The following is a 16,414-nucleotide window of genomic DNA, read 5'->3' as shown; positions in this document are numbered from 1 at the left end:
GCAGAGTCGCCTCCGCACAGACATTTAGCGCTTCCTGAGTCCCTTTAACTCCTACAGTATTAAACCCCTTATGGTACATTTTAGGATGTAACACTCTTTCTCTTTGTTCTCCTTTCTTTGCCTTTTATCTCTCTCTATCCTTATTTCTTTTTTTTTCTCCATCTCTCACTCTCTATCCATCTTTCTTGTTCTTTCTCTTATTCTTTCTCAACCGTTTTCTTTGTTCTTCCCCCTCTTTTCCTCTCTCTTCCATGTATTCTCTATTTTTATTCCTTCTCTTACTCCTTGTTTTTTTTTTCTCTCTCTTGCCTCCTTTCTTAAAGCGGGAGTCCGCCGGGACTCCGTGTTTTTTTTTTTTTTAAATGCCAGCAGCTACAAATACTGCAGCTGCTGACTTTTAAAATAGTGACACTTACCTGTCCAGCGCGCCCGCGATGACGGCACCCGAAGCCGATCGTCTGTCGGGTGCTGCCGCCGCCATCTTGGGTATGGGAATCAGGAAATGGAGCCTTTCGGCTTCATTTCCCGGTTCCCTACTGCGCATGCGCGAATCGCGCTGCGCAATAAGGACGGTCCCCGCTGCCTCTGGGATCTGTGTGTTTCCCAGCAGGCAGCGGGGCACTTGCGGAAAGGGGCGTAATCTACGCCCCTTTCCGCAGAGAGCTATCCCGGAAGTGGGTGCAGAATACCTGTACTGTACAGGTATCTGCACCCCCCTCCCCCCTGAAAGGTGCCAATTGTGGCGCCGGAGGGGGGGAGGGTTCCGATGAGCGGAGGTCCACTTTAGGGTGGACCTCCGCTTTAACCCCCATACCTCTTTCTTTCCAGGAAGTGAATGGCCATTTCTTGCGTTATTGAGTAAAATGCTAACCATAATATATATATATATATATATATACACATACATATATGCACTGTATGTATTTACACCTATATGTATAGTGCACCCAATGAATGATTGTCTTTGGGGGAGGGGGGATTCCAATGTGAAATGTGCCTTGGCCATAGCTCCCCCCCCAATACAGCACCCTCCCTCTGTACTGGTCCTGGGCTGGGGGCTGCAATATACTTCTGCTGTGACTGATGTGGAAGTGTGTGTGTGTGTATTGTGTGTGTGTGCCCTCTCCTGCAGGAATTGCAGACACATTACAGGAGATGGTCAGAGACTGCAGACATATTACAGGAGATGGTCAGAGACTGCAGACATATTACAGGAGATGGTCAGAGACTGCTGACATAGTACAGGGGACGGTCAGAGACTATAGACATACAGCCGGGGACGGTCAGAGACTGCAGACATACAGCCGGGGATGGTCAGAGACTGCAGACATGTTACAGGGGACAGTCAGAGACTGCAGACATGTTACAGGGGACGGTCAGAGACTGCAGACATGTTACAGGGGACGGTCAGAGACTGCAGGCATATTACAGGGGACGGTCAGAGACTGCAGACATATTACAGGGGACGGTCAGAGACTGCAGACATATTACAGGGGACGGTCAGAGACTGCAGACATATTACAGGGGATGGTCAGAGACTGCAGACATAGTACAGGGGACGGTCAGAGACTGCAGACATAGTACAGGGGACTGTCAGAGACTGCAGACATATTACAGGAGATGGACAGAGACTGCAGACATATTACAGGAGACGGACAGAGACTGCAGACATATTACAGGAGATGGACAGAGACTGCAGACATAGTACAGGGGACGGTCAGAGACTGCAGACATATTACAGGAGACGGACAGAGACTGCAGACATATTACAGGAGATGGTCAGAGACTGCAGACATAGTACACGGGACGGTCAGAGACTGCAGACATAGTACACGGGACGGTCAGAGACTGCAGACATACAGCCGGGGACTGTCAGAGACTGCAGACATAGTACAGGGGACGGTCAGAGATTGCAGACATAGTACAGGGGATGGTCAGAGACTGAAGACATACAGCAGGGGATGGTCAGAAACTGCAGACATATTACAGGAGATGGACAGAGACTGCAGACATATTACAGGAGATGGACAGAGACTGCAGACATAGTACAGGAGATGGACAGAGACTGCAGACATAGTACAGGAGATGGACAGAGACTGCAGACATAGTACAGGAGATGGACAGAGACTGCAGACATAGTACAGGAGATGGACAGAGACTGCAGACATATTACAGGAGACGGTCAGAGATTGCAGATATATTACAGGTGACGGTCAGAGACTGCAGATATATTACAGGTGACAGTCAGAGACTGCAGATATATTACAGGTGACGGTCAGAGACTGCAGATATATTACAGGTGACGGTCAGAGACTGCAGACATACTACAGGAGATGGTCAGAGACTGCAGACATACTACAGGAGATGGTCAGAGACTGCAGACATAGTACAGGGCACAGTCAGAGACTGCAGACATATTACAGGAGACGGTCAGAGACTGGAGACATGGTACAGGGGACGGTCAGAGACTGCAGACATAATACAGGGGACGGTCAGAGATTGCAGACATGGTACAGGGGGTGGTCAGAGACTGCAGACATAGTACAGGGGACGGTCAGAGACTGCAGACATAGTACAGGGGACGGTTGGAGACTGCAGACATATTACAGGAGATGGACAGAGACTGCAGACATAGTACAGGGGACTGTCAGAGATTGCAGACATAGTACGGGGAACTGTCAGAGACTGCAGACATAGTACAGGGGACTGTCAGAGACTGCAGACATAGTACAGGGGACAGTTAGAGAGTGCAGACATGATTAATTCAGGAGATGGTCAGAAACTGTATTTATGGATGAACTCAGTGTACAAATATATAGTAATGCAGGGCTGCTCCACTCTAACCACTTGCCGCCCGCCCACCCTCAAATGTCGGTGGGGCTTTCGTTCTGGGTGGGCGTCATATGATGGGGTCCCAGAACTGCCACTCTCACGCGCCCCTGGGGCACGCAGCGTGGTGATCGCGGCCATGTTGCTAGGACACTGTGAGGCCTCGATCTCTGTAAAGAGCTCTTTAACCAAGTGATCGGCTGTGTCCAATCACAGCTGGCCACATGTAAACACGGAAGTGCCGGTAACCGGCTCTCATCACCTCACACTGAGTGTGTGGCGAGGAGGGCAGATCAGTGGCATCTCCTTGCAGGGGACAACGAGACAGCTAATCAGGGCACTGATCATCCATGCCCGTCTATCAGTCCTGCCCATCAGTGCCACCCATAAATGTACATCAGTGCTGCCTATCAGTGCCCACCAGTGTCACCTATCACTGCCCATAAGTGTGGCATATTAGTGTCTCCTCATCAGTGCCACCTAATCAGTACCCATAAGTGCCACCTCATCAGTGCCTCCTCAGCACATATCAGTAAAGGGGAAAAACTAAATTTTTTACATTTCATTTTTGTTTTGTTTGTTGTAAAAAATAAAAAACCCAGCAGTGATTAAATACCACCAAAAGAAAGCTCTATTTGTGTGAAGAAAATGATTAAAATGTAATTTGGGTACACTGTAGCATGACCGCGCAATTGTCATGCAAAGTGTGACAGCGCTGAAAGCTGAAAATTGGTCTGGGCAGAAAGGGGGTGAAAGTGCCCGGTATTGAGGTGGTTAAACCACCTTTGCAAGATCAAGTCAGTCATTTTTATTTGAACGTACAACCAAGTGACAGAAGACAGCATCACATCCAATTTCCAAATTTTCTTACAAACAGTGAACTGCTCAAGATTAGTGGAGGACAGTAACCAGTTAATGGGTCTGTGAAGCTTCTAGCCTGATCCAGCAGTAAATCCTCCAAAGCAACCGCAACGTCTTCCAGAGATCTTATCAGTGTGATCCGGTGTCCTGACAAAATAGGCAACTCGGCAGAAAATCGAACCACATCACTTCCACTTTTTTTTTTTTTTAAACCATCAGTAATTGCTGTTTTGGATGAATTGGTGTTTGGACACAACACCGGCTACCGAATACAGTCCGGTACCGGAAGATTTTGCTGTTTTCACAGCACAGCGGCTAACGAGGACAAGGTTGACGCTGCCTCGGAGGCGGCCATCTCCTTGGTTAGTTTCAGAGCTAATTAACGATCTCCACTCATAATATTGTGAACCGGACTCTACTTGATTGCCGGTTTTGTGTCCAAACAGCAATTCGCCAAAATCTGCAATTCATGATGGTGACACGAGTTGCTCATTTGGCCAGGTTCGACTTTGTGTCAGAACAGCGGCCCAGCTCTGCCGCCCCTTTCAACTTTTACCGCCTGGGACCCGTGGGAGGGGCCGGTGTTCTGTCGAGAAATGTCCCCCATCGGATAGTGTCCGCCCTGTACTGCGCAGGCGCAGCGCTTGTGCAGTACGGAGGACAAAGGAGATGCCAAAAGTCTCTGAAGATGAACAGCTGTTAATCAGCTCTACACGGCGCCTACGCACTTAATACTACATTCTGCCACACGCTCCCGATGCTCGTACTACTCTGTAAAGGGCGGTGTGCCTACACAATGGGCAGAGCTGGGGCGGTGACCACAATGGGCAGAGCTGGGGCGGTGACCACAATGGGCAGAGCTGGGGTGGTGACCACAATGGGCAGAGCTGGGGCAGTGATAAAAGGGCGGGTAATTCAACATTACAATATATCTTAACCCCCCCCCCCCATCAACATTGCTAAACCCACCCTTCAGTTGTGTATACACTCCCCGCAAACATACGCCCATTTGAGAAATCCACCCCCACAAGCATCGGGAGCGTGTGACAGAATGTAGTATTAAGTGCGCAGGTGCCGTGTAGAGCTGATTAACAGCTGTTCATTTTCGGAGACTTTCGGCGTCTCCTTTGTCCTCCGTACTGCACAAGTGCTGCGCCTGCGCAGTACAGGGCGGGCACTATCCGATGAGGGGACCTTTCTCGTGAGAACACCGGCTTCTTTTTTTTAATCCATACATTTTTTATTTTTGATCAAAAGAGAACATAACAATTAAGATTGTTGCAAATTGTACATATCATTGTAATAAAGGCATATAAAATAGACTTTGTTCGAATCTTGATGGCCCAATCCAGCCTACCCCAAATGGGTTCACGCTGTAGGTCTGGGAGGTCACCACATGGAGCCGCTAGTCAGCCTTCTATCCCCCTTGGTGGGAGTGGAGATGACCCCATCTATAAGGATATATACATTACATACACACAGCACAAGGCCGTGTTTACACTGCAGTTCCTCTGAAATCCACAAGGTGGTGATCTCATGTCTACGCAGGAAGGCAGAAAGTCTCTATGGACAAAAGGAAGTGATGTCGGGTATAAATAGGAAGTTCCAGGCGAGAGGTGAGTCGGGAGGAAGTAGAGAGGAGACATTGCTGGAAGTGGCAGTAGAGGAGGTAATAAGATCTTATTTTCTATTTACACCCAGTAAACCCCCCCCCCGACATGTCCGTCCTCTTCCTCCATAGTCACTGTGATGTCTTTTATCTCCAGCAGATGATGATACACACATATATAGTGTGGAAACCTAGATTAACCCCTTCAGGGGCAGAACATTTCCCCGCTAGGGATCAGCTCCGGGGTGTTTGCATGCTCCATGTGCAGAGCCCGCCAGGAAGTCGGCGTTGCGCTAATCACAGGCAGTGAGACATTTCCCGATCTCTGCAGCCGCTAGGGTGACCACATTTCCAAATGGCCATTCAGGGACACACCCCCCGCCCCCCCCCCCCCCCCGCACCCACCCAAAAAAGATGTTTTTTGATACTTTTTTTTGCCAATTTTTGGGGAAAAAAGCAAACAGTGGTAACCAGTTTAGACAGGTGGTATGCAATGTGTAGAGGGGGACATGGAGGAAGAACGGAGGGGGACGCGGAGGAAGAATGGAGGAGGACAGCAGAATGGAGGGGGACATGGAGGAAGAGCGGAGGGGGATAGCAGAACAGAGGGGGACACGGAGGAAGAACAGAGGGGGACACGGAGGAAGAACAGAGGGGGACACGGAGGAAGAACAGAGGGGGACACGGAGGAAGAACGGAGGGGGACACGGAGAAAGAACGGAGGGGGACACGGAGGGGGACAGCAGCAGAACAGAGGGGAACAGCAGCAGAACATAGGGGACACGGAGGAAGAATAGAGGGGGACACGGAGGAAGAACGGAGGGGGACACGGAGGAAGAACGGAGGTGGACACAGAGGAAGAACAGAGGGGGACACTGAGGAAGAACGGAGGGGGACACTGAGAAACAACGGAGGGGGACACTGAGAAACAACGGAGGGGGACACTGAGAAACGTCGGAGGGGGACACTGAGAAACGTCGGAGGGGGACACTGAGAAACAACGGAGGGGGACACGGAGGAAGAACAGAGGGGGACACGGAGGAAGAACAGAGGGGGACACGGAGGAAGAACGGAGGGGGACAGCAGCAGAACAGAGGGGGACACAGAGGAAGAACAGAGGGGGACACAGAGGAAGAATGGAGGGAAACAGCAGCAGAGCAGAGGGGGACACGGAGGAAAAATAGAGGGGGACATGGAGGAAGATCGGAGGGGGAGACGGAGGAAGATTGGTGGGGGACAGCAGCAGAATGGAGGGGGACACTGAGAAAGAATGGAGGGGGACATGGAGGAAGAACGGAGGGGGACACTGAGAAACAACGGAGGGGGACACTGAGAAACAACGGAGGGGGACACTGAGAAACAACGGAGGGGGACACTGAGAAACAACGGAGGGGGACACTGAGAAACAACGGAGGGGGACACGGAGGAAGAACAGAGGGGGACATGGAGGAAAAACAGAGGAAGAACAGAGGGGGACACTGAGGAAAAACGGAGGGGGACACTGAGAAACAACGGAGGGGGACACTGAGAAACAACGGAGGGGGACACTGAGAAACAACGGAGGGGGACACTGAGAAACAACGGAGGGGTACACTGAGAAACAACGGAGGGGGACACTGAGAAACAACGGAGGGGGACACTGAGAAACAACGGAGGGGGACACTGAGAAACAACGGAGGGGGACACTGAGAAACAACGGAGGGGGACACGGAGGAAGAACAGAGGGGGACATGGAGGAAAAACAGAGGAAGAACAGAGGGGGACACAGAGGAAGAACGGAGGGGGACACAGAGGAAGAACGGAGGGGGACAGCAGCAGAACAGAGGGGGACACAGAGGAAGAACAGAGGGGGACACAGAGGAAGAATGGAGGGAAACAGCAGCAGAGCAGAGGGGGACACGGAGGAAAAATAGAGGGGGACATGGAGGAAGATCGGAGGGGGAGACGGAGGAAGATTGGTGGGGGACAGCAGCAGAATGGAGGGGGACACTGAGAAACAACGGAGGGGGACACTGAGAAACAACGGAGGGGGACACTGAGAAACAACGGAGGGGGACACTGAGAAACAACGGAGGGGGACACTGAGAAACAACGGAGGGGGACACGGAGGAAGAACAGAGGGGGACATGGAGGAAAAACAGAGGAAGAACAGAGGGGGACACTGAGGAAAAATGGAGGAAGAACAGAGGGGGACACTGAGGAAAAACGGAGGGGGACACAGAGGAAGAACGGAGGGGGAGACGGAGGAAAAACAGAGGGGGACACAGAGGAAGAACAGAGGGGGACATGGAGGAAAAACAGAGGAAGAACAGAGGGGGACACTGAGGAAAAACGGAGGGGGACACAGAGGAAGAACGGAGGGGGACACAGAGGAAGAACGGAGGGGGACACAGAGGAAGAACGGAGGGGGACACGGAGGAAAAACAGAGGGGGACACAGAGGAAGAACGGAGGGGTGCACGGAGGAAGAACGGAGGGGGGCACGGAGGAAGAACGGAGGGGGACAGCAGCAGAACAGAGGGGGACACAGAGGAAGAATGGAGGGGAACAGCAGCAGAACAGAGGGGGACACGGAGGAAAAACAGAGGGGGACATGGAGGAAGATCGGAGGGGGAGACGGAGAAAGAACGGTGGGGTACAGCAGCAGAACGGAGGGGGACACTGAGAAAGAATGAAGGGGGACACGGAGGAAGAACGGAGGGGGACACTGAGAAACAACGGAGGGGGACACTGAGAAACAACGGAGGGGGACACTGAGAAACAACGGAGGGGGACACTGAGAAACAACGGAGGGGGACACTGAGAAACAACGGAGGGGGACACTGAGAAACAACGGAGGGGGACACGGAGGAAGAACAGAGGGGGACACGGAGGAAAAATGGAGGAAGAACAGAGGGGGACACAGAGGAAAAACGGAGGGGGACACAGAGGAAGAACGGAGGGGGGCACGGAGGAAGAACGGAGGGGGACAGCAACAGAAAAGAGGGGGACACAGAGGAAGAACGGAGGGGGACACAGAGAAAAACTGGAGGGGGACAGCAGCAGAAAGAATGGAGGGGGACAGTCAGCAGCAGAATGGAGGGGGAGGGGGACAGCTGCAGAATTGTACACTAACCTGTACTCCTGGAAGTTTGTCAATGTCTGTAAATTCACTGCAGGCAAACTTGGGGACCTCGTGGGCGGGAGGAGCCTGGGCTCTGGAGGAGGACTCTGAGTGAGAGGAGACGAGACTCAAGATGGCTGGAGACCAATTTAAGTGAGGCGCTCTGTTCCTGTGTCGTCAGTGGCGTCACTCTGGCTGGGGTACGTACTGTGCGGGAGCCTGCGCGGGGGGGGGGGGGGGTGCACTGCCCACACTGACTGCTAGTGCCAGACCAGTTCCTTCTCAGCCCGCCCCTCAGGCTGACGTCACTGGTTGCTAGACGCGGGGCGGCCCCTAGCCTAGCAACCAGACTGCCAGCATATAATGACTCATCCTCCTGTGCTGTCTGTGTAGTGAGTGTGACTGTGGCGGCGCTGCGGCGGCAGACAGGGAGACTCGCGGAGCAGACACTCTGGTGATCACTGTGTTTTTTTTTCATTCCGGGACACTGTATTGTCCCGGAATGAAGGTGCCCGGGACACGGGACAAAAATGTTAAATCAGGGACAATCCCGGGCAATCCGGGACACGTGGGCACCCTAGCAGCCGCACATTAGGACAATGTCTCACTGCCTGTGATTAGCGCAGCGCTGCGCCGACTTCCTGGCAAGCTCTGCACGTGGACCATGCGAACACCCCGGAGCTCATCCTTATTCCCCACTTACGGGGCCGGAACTTTCTCCTCATTTTGGAGATAAATTCTAGTAATATGGTCCTCTAAACAAACAGCACTGACAATAAATAGACAAGACGATGACCATCCTGACCATACATGGCTTAAAAAGGGCAATTATTACACTACACAGGCAACCAGTGGGCAATCATTACAATATGCAGCCAACACAATGATGGAGTGCAGGGGGCAGGAGTATGGAGCATTCCCAGCCATGAAGAATATGTTCTATCATTGGTGTCAGAGGGAGGAAAATAATGAAGGAACTGAGGGAAGTTGAGGAGCCTTTGTGGGGTGCTGGGACTGAAATTCTATGGGGCCCCTGAGGGGGTAGTGGGGTTACAGGGGGAATAAGCAGTTCAGAGAGGGGTAGTGTAGCTGAAGGACTCTCGTCCCTTGATAGGGTTGGCAGGCAGCAGGGCTCTGAGAGATAAGGAGGTTGGGGGGCGTGGCCTGAAGCTGCATGGCGTAGGACGCACAGAGAGAGCTCCGGCTGCATTTTATCCTGTGTTTTATCCTTATGGACTGATTTTGCGGCACACCACACTGACAACCTCGGGTGATTATCCTGCGATCATGTCGCCACCAAAAAGAGCCCAAGGCGTGATTGCGAAACTCTGCAAATTCCGAGCGGACGGCCCGGACCTCGTGGAGGAAGATGGCGCCGCGGTGGGCTCGGGTGAGGAGAACCCGCCCTCCAGCGATACGGCTCGTAAACAGGACGACATGGAAAATAGACTGTGCCGCTGCAACCTCCGGTTCGTGGGACTACCAGAGAAGGCGGAGGGCTCTGACCCTCCCGCATTCCTTGAGCGCCTACTCGTTGCCAACTTTGGAAGGGAGGCCTTTTCCTCCACGTTCGTTCCAGAGCCTCCTGGTGCCCCGCCACTCACTTTTATAGCAAAAATGATGAACTACTGTGACCGCAAAGCAGTCCTATGTCTCACCCGCCAGAAGGGCAACATACCGTTTGGCGACCAGCGCATTGTGGTGTTCCCGGATTTCTCCGCCGAGGTCCAGAAGAAGCGGGCACAGTCCACTGAAGCCAAGCGCCAACTCCGCACTCGCCATCTGGCCTACGCAATGCTGTTCCCTGCTAGACTTCGGGTTATCTGGGATGGCTAGACACACTTTTTTGAAGATCCTGCCGCAGTGTTATCCTGGCTGGAGCAGCGCCAGGATGATGCCCGTGCTTAGATGTGACTATCCCCGCTCTGAAGACCTGCTGATCCGAAGCCTGCCGCGCCTCACCGGGGACTCCCACGTCATTTACTGTGAGTAGATTCTGGCCACTATCTTCCCATTTCCCCTTGGCTCAGAGACTGTTCTGGTCGGAGTCATATGGAGCGGCTGGCTAATGGCCTTACACACCCTCCGTACGCCGCACGCCTCTGAAATGACTGTGCCCAGCTCCTTAGTTAACCCCAACCCTATCTGGTCTCCTTTTCCTGAGGAAAGACTCTGCAGCCGGGATCTCGGATTCCGCTCTCAGCTGCCTCCGGATGCTGGGTTTACCTGCCCTGCCATGCAGCACAGTTAACTTTTGGTCGCCCCCCGTTGTCGGCGGGGAGCGCGCCCGGCTATATACCACGTTTACACCTGTGTGTCTCAAGCTTCTTCACGTAGCCAGGTGCGCTCCTCGCTGACCTTACAAGATGGGTTTCCCTGGCCGGCTTCAGCTCACACAGCTGTGGAGGGCTGCCCTGAGTTTGCATTGCCATGCTGGTCCAGAGTAGGCATTGTTGGCGCAATTTATATTGCCACTTGGCTCCGTTTTGTTTTCATAATGGTTTGCACACTTCTACTATTTTTGTATCGTCTGACAACTGATAGTTTGTATTACTCAGTCTGCTCCGAGTTGGTCATGCTGCTCCTGGGTCCGCCTCCAGGTGGGGATCGCAGTGGAATTCCTGCACGCGGTGCCGCCCTGGGGTGGGGGGCGGGGGCTGACGGTTTACTACATGTCTGCATATTTATATAGTCTGTTGCTGGTGGATGCGGGGTCGGGTGGTCCCCTGTTGATCCGTTTACCCCACATAGTGTACATCGCCGGGGATGGCGACCCTTAAATTGGTCACTTGGAATGTGAGGGGGGTGAGGGCCAGGCCCAAGCGCGTGGCTGTACTTTCCCACCTTAAGCAAATACATGCAGATATCACTGTACTAGTAGAGACCCACATAACAGGGCAGCTGCAAATGTCCCTTAAAAAAACATGGGTGGGATGGCTTTATCATGCCCCGCACACGAACAACTCTAGGGGGGTCGCTGTCCTTTTGGCTAAAATGGTCCAATTCCACCTGCACGCTCTGCGGTCAGATCGGCAGGGGGGCTTCCTTTTCCTGCATGCCACTGTGGGGGGCTTGGAGCTCCTCCTGCTAGCCTTTTACATCCCTCCGCCCTTTCATTTTGAGGCCCTTCAGGAAGGCATTGACTTTATAATGCAACACCCTACGGTGCTAGCCATATGGATAGGAGACTTCAATGCAGTGATAGACCCCTGTCTTGACAGACTCACCCAGTCCCCGCATCCCCGCCCCGGACCTTACTGACCAGATTTGGTAAGTTTCTTTCGGAATTTGCCATGACAGATACATGGAGACACAAACACCCCACCACAAGAGCGTATTCTTGCTTTACGCTGTCCCAAAATGCCATGTCACGTATAGACATGATTTTGCTCTCTCCCACACTACTCCCATATTTGCAGGACGTGGGGTTTGGTGCCAGGATCCTGTCAGATCATTCACCACGCTGGGCCAAAATTCGCTTACCCTCTACTCCAGCATCTCGACTGTGGAGGCTGAACCCATTCTGGCTGACGGTCCTCACTGACTTGGAGGTCGCTCAGCGGGAGTGAGTTCATTACTTCCTAACAAATGCGGGTTCAGCCTCGTTTGGCATGGTGTGGGAGGCCTTTAAACGACATGCCCGTATTATATTGACATCCCGCATTAACAGACATAGGGCCTCCTCGAAGTTCACTATACAGCAGGCTGAAGAGACGCTGGAGGTACTGGAAAGGGAATTCCTCACCCACCCTACGCCTTCCAACTCTGCCAAGCTACACTTACACTTAGGCTTACAGACCTGCATTTCGAAAGGGCTAGGAGGGGCATCTTTTTCAGTAAGCAGAAAACATATCAATACGGGGAGAGAGTCGGATCCGGTGGAGGTGGCCCAGGAATTCAGGCGCTTTTATGCCGATCTCTACACCTCAGGGGCCAATAGCTCCCTGGGGGAATTGCAGGCCCTGCTACAGACTGTGGACTTCCCCGCTCTCGCAGGCCCTCAGATAGAGCTCCTTGAGGCTCCTAGAACGGAGAAATGCATAGCAGATGCCATAGCATGTCTGCCACCATCTAAGGCCCTGGGCTCTGACGGCCTCCCCCTGGAGTTTTACTCTCAGTTCCAGGAAGTTCTACTATCCAAACTTCATGCGCTATAATCCCATATATTTGACACTGGCTCACTCCCCCGCACTATGAGTGAGGCCCTGATCGTCCTCATCCCAAAGCCGGGCAAGGATCCCCTACGCCCTGAGTCTTACCGCCCTATTTCCCTATTGCAATTGGATGTCAAAATATTGCCAAAGATTCTTGCCCTCAGACTTAACAAGATAATCCTCCACCTTATTCACGCAGACCAAACTGGCTTTATGCCCAAAAAAAACACAGCTTTTAATCTTAGGAGGTTGTTTATGAACCTGCAGGCCCCCCATGACAATACCGGTGCCAGGGTGGTGGTCAGCTTGGATGCCGCCAAGGCGTTCGATTCGGTGGAGTGGGGCTACCTATGGGAGTGCCTACGTAGATTCGGCTTTGGTCCTAGGTTTGTGCGCTGGATCCAACTCCTCTATCAAGCCCCCACTGCCAGAATCCGGGTGAACGGGCAGACATCTAGCCCCTTCCCCCTGTCGCGTGGTACGCGCCAGGGTTGCCCAGTCTCGCCTGTATTGTATGCGTTGGCTGTGGAGCCCCTGGCTATCGCTATCAGAGCACACCCGGGTATCCGGGGGCCTCCGCATGGGACAACTGTCGGAAGTCATTAGCCTGTACGCGGACGATATGCTGCTTTATTTAGAGGATGCAGGCCCCTCGCTGACGGCGGCTCTAGAATTGATTCAATGCTTCGGCACCTTCTCAGGTCTCCAGATAAACTGGTCTAAATCCCAATTTCTCCCTATCGATATCGCCGCTCCCACGAAAACGCAGGCGACATTACCCCTCGTGCGCACCGACCAGATTAAGTACTTGGGCATACAGTGCTCCTGCTCCCTCACGGACTATATCCGATTAAATTTGGAACCACTTTTTGCCCTTCTGAAACGAAAGACCCAGGTCTGGTCCAGGCTCCCTCTTTGGATCATGGGCTCGGGTTTGTAAAAATGATTCTTCTCCCCAAACTGCTCTACCTTTTCTGGCATTCCCCGCTCTACATCCCAGCCCACATATTTCAGAATATGGAATCGATCCTTAACACGTTCGTCTGGGGCTCCTCTAGGCATAAATTAGCTTGGCAGACACTTAAGTGCAACGTTCACTTGGGAGGCACAGCTCTACCTGACCTGGCATCATTATACCTAGCCTCCCAACTGTCCCACCTCTACTACATTAATAACCACGACAAACTGAGGTACTCCGCTCTAGTGTGCACAGCGGCCACGGGTGTTGTGGCACATCCCTACCAGATTATATTTTGTAACCATCGAGGGCTCTCGAGTTTGGGGGACAAGAGACACATGCTTACACACCACAGTAGGATCTGGCGGATGGCGCAGTCGAAGACTGGGCCCCCCCCCCCCGCATGCCCATACACCCCTATGGGAGAACCCTTGTCTCCCGGAATTGCTGAGCGTCCCGGATCACAAGGTGTGGATATTCAAGGGGATCATATACCTATCTCAACTTTACACCAACCGCACTATTTAAGACATTTCAGACACTTAAGGAGGAATATGGTCTTCCTAACCACGCGCTATTCCACTACTTGCAGGTCCGACACGCTGTCCAGACTCAGTTTGGGAACTCACCCCCAGCTCTAGAACCCACGGCCCTAGCGGACTTAGTACTCGGGGATGACCCCAAGAAACTGATCTCTCTTCTATATATGCACCTCCTTACCCCCAGAACTACGGCTCGTGCCTATCAGTTGAAAACAAGGTGGGAGGCGGATCTTGGGGACATAGAGGACGGTCAGTGGGGAGACATATTAGCAGTGTCTACGAAAGTATCACCCAAGCTCTCGGACAGACTCACTCACCTTTTATATCCTCCACCGCTCATATATCACACCTAATTGCCTCTCCAAATACAAACCGGACTCTGATCCCGCATGCCCCAGATGTGGGGACACTAATAGTACCTTTTACCACCTTATTTGGTCCTGCCCACCTATTCAGCGGTACTGGGCACAGGTCATTAAGTTCCTGCACGATCACATGGGTTCTCCCCTTACACTGTGCCCACGTCAGTGCATCCTTGGTCTTCTCCCTCTTCCTGAGGAGAAGGTGGATAGAGAACTTCCATAGTTGTACGGGCTAGGGCAGCTGTTCTATTTGGATGGAGGTGCGGGGTCTGCTTCCTACTACCATTGGCATCGAGGGCATGGTATTCCCGGGAGTACTTATTTACTCGCTTTCTTGTATATTGAGACTGTATTGTGTAGATGGTACATTTTGCTAACTATGTCAGACGAAGTGTGTATATTTTCTTTAATGCTGGTTGGTGCTTGTTGCACCAGTTGTTGAAAGTGCAATATACTGTATTGACTTGTATGCTCACTAAACTTCATTTTGGTTAAAAAAAAAAAAAAGAGATGCCTGGAAATCCAGCTCTCCTCCCTCCATCGCGGATTGGATTAAGCGAACGTCTAAAGTAGCCGAGATGGAAGAATTGATACATCAATCTAATGATACCCCAAGTAAATTTTGGGCCACCTGGGCCTGCTGGCATCATTTTCGAGTCTCGGATGAGTGTCTTCACCTGTTGACGGGTTCTCCACCAACCTGAGGTGGAGACTCCGGTAATCTCCTATTTTTCCCTCTTTTTATCTTACCTGTGTCCCGTTGATTGCTTTCCCTCCACGATAACCGGATACTTCCCCTGACGTATTGTGGTATTTTAGGGAACGCTTTCCCCTTTTTTTCTTTTGTTGTTACCTCTAGTTTATTTTTTACCAGTCATTCAGATATGATTCTATTGTCTTTGCTACTTTTTCAATTAATATCCGTTTTGTACCGTATATACTCGAGTATAGGCCGACCCGAATATAAGCCGAGGCCCCCAATTTACCCCCAAAAAAACTGGCAAACTTATTGACTCGTGTATAAGCCGAGGGTGAGACATGCCTGTCCATCCCTGTGTGTGTGTCCGTCCATCCCTGTGTGTCCGTCCATCCCTGTGTGTCCGTCCATCCCTGTGTGTCCGTCCATCCCTGTGTGTCCGTCCATCCATCCCTGTGTGTGTGTGTCCATCCATCCATCCATCCCTGTGTGTGTGTGTGTCCATCCATCCATCCATCCCTGTGTGTGTGTGTGTCCATCCATCCATCCATCCCTGTGTGTGTGTGTCTCCATCCATCCATCCATCCCTGTGTGTGTGTGTCTCCATCCATCCATCCCTGTGTGTGTGTGTCTCCATCCATCCATCCATCCCTGTGTGTGTGTGTCCATGTGTGTGTGTGTGTGTGTGTGTGTGTGTGTGTCCAGCCTACCTGTGTCCCGAGCCTGTGTCCCGAGCCTCCGTCCCGTGCCTTGCCTCCGTCCCGTGCCGTGCCTTGCCTCCTTGCCTCCGTCCCGTGCCGTGCCTTGCCTCCGTCCCGTGTCGTGCCTTGCCTCCGTCCCGTCCCGTGCCGTGCCTTGCCTTGCCTCCGTCCCGTGCCTTGCCAGGATCGCCGCTCTTCGTCGGCGCCTCGGCGGCCATTCTAAAATTCAAAAGCCGCGCCTCCGCCTTCGCCTGTGATAGGCGGAACACTGAATTTCCCAGCAGCCTGTGTTCCGCCTATCACGGACATCGTCTCATCCTCGTCCGTAGTACGAGGATGAGACGATGTCCGTGATAGGCGGAACACAGGCTGCTGGGAAATTCAGTGTTCCGCCTATCACAGGCGAAGGCGGAGGCGCGGCGTTTGAAGGGTAGAATGTCCGCTGTCTGTCTGCTCGACACGCTGATCGAGCAGGCAGACAGCGATGACTCGAGTATAAGCCGAGGGGGGCACTTTCAGCCTCAAAAAAGAGGCTGAAAATCTCGGCTTATACTCGAGTATATACGGTAATTTCACTCACCTGTTTACATGTGATATGC

The 16,414-nt window shown here is 52.4% G+C and overlaps 2 protein-coding genes across 3 annotated transcripts in view; one reads left to right on the top strand and one right to left on the bottom strand.

Annotated features, from left to right (window-relative positions):
• The window catches only part of LOC143989470 (uncharacterized), a 313,492-nt gene that overhangs the window by 78,277 nt on the left and 218,801 nt on the right, over positions 1-16,414 (bottom strand). The window lies entirely within an intron of this gene.
• Positions 5,307-16,414, top strand: part of LOC143989974 (uncharacterized) — a 73,846-nt gene continuing 62,738 nt past the window's right edge. The window contains exon 1 of the mRNA XM_077490219.1: positions 5,307-5,359. The gene's annotated coding sequence lies outside the window, so the exon portion shown is untranslated. The remainder of the gene's footprint in view (positions 5,360-16,414) is intronic.

Source organism: Lithobates pipiens, unplaced genomic scaffold (assembly GCF_037356315.1).
Source record: "Lithobates pipiens isolate NorthernLeopardFrog02 unplaced genomic scaffold, aLitPip1_a1.2 Scaffold_18, whole genome shotgun sequence".
NCBI lineage: Eukaryota > Metazoa > Chordata > Amphibia > Anura > Ranidae > Lithobates > Lithobates pipiens.
This window is presented reverse-complemented; position numbering and strand designations above follow the sequence as displayed.